Source organism: Sinocyclocheilus anshuiensis, unplaced genomic scaffold (genome assembly GCF_001515605.1).
Source record: "Sinocyclocheilus anshuiensis isolate Anshui unplaced genomic scaffold, SAMN03320099.WGS_v1.1 scaffold631, whole genome shotgun sequence".
NCBI classification, from domain to species: Eukaryota; Metazoa; Chordata; class Actinopteri; order Cypriniformes; family Cyprinidae; genus Sinocyclocheilus; species Sinocyclocheilus anshuiensis.
Window position 1 is genome coordinate 513106 of NW_015548268.1, and position 644 is coordinate 513749.

Sequence of the window (644 nt, forward strand, 5' to 3'; positions counted from 1 at the left end):
GCCCTAGTTTAGCCCACGGAGGGCTCCTGTTCCCGAGTCTAGCCCACGGAGGGCACCTGTCCTTGAGTTTAGCCCACGGAGGGCTCCTGTCCCCGAGTTTAGTCCACGGAGGGCTCCTGTCCTTGAGTCTAGCCGACGGAAGGCTCCTGTCCTCGAGTTTACCCACGGAGGGTTCCTGTCCCCGAGTTTAGCCCACGGAGGGCACCTGTCGTTGAGTTTAGTCCACGGAGGGCACCTGTCCTTGAGTTTAGTCCACGGAGGGCTCCTGTCCCCGAGTCCGAGTTTAGTCCACGGAGGGCTCCCGTCCTCGAGTCTATCCCACGGAAGGCTCCTGTCCTCGAGTTTACCCACGGAGGGCTCCTGTTCCTAGTTTAGCCCACGGAGGGCTCCTGTTCCCGAGTCTAGCCCAGTGAGGGCTCCTATCCCCGGGTCTAGCCCACGGAGGGCTCAGCCCACGGAGGGCTCCTGTCCTCGAGTTTACCCACGGAGGGCTCCAGTCCCTGAATCCAGTCCAGCGCGCACTCCCGTGCCCACGCATCGAGAGTGCCCACCAGTGCCCGCTCCTCCAGAACACCCTCAGGACCCCGTTCCTGCCAAGATGCCTGTAAATCTCTCCAAGTATCTTTTTTGGGGGGGGGGGGAGG

At 62.6% G+C, this 644-nt stretch overlaps 1 protein-coding gene across 1 annotated transcript in view; it reads right to left on the reverse strand.

The window, feature by feature from the left end:
* LOC107655677 (piezo-type mechanosensitive ion channel component 2-like) overlaps window positions 1–644 on the reverse strand; it is a 96362-nt gene that overhangs the window by 86325 nt on the left and 9393 nt on the right. The gene's annotated exons all lie outside the window — the stretch shown is intronic.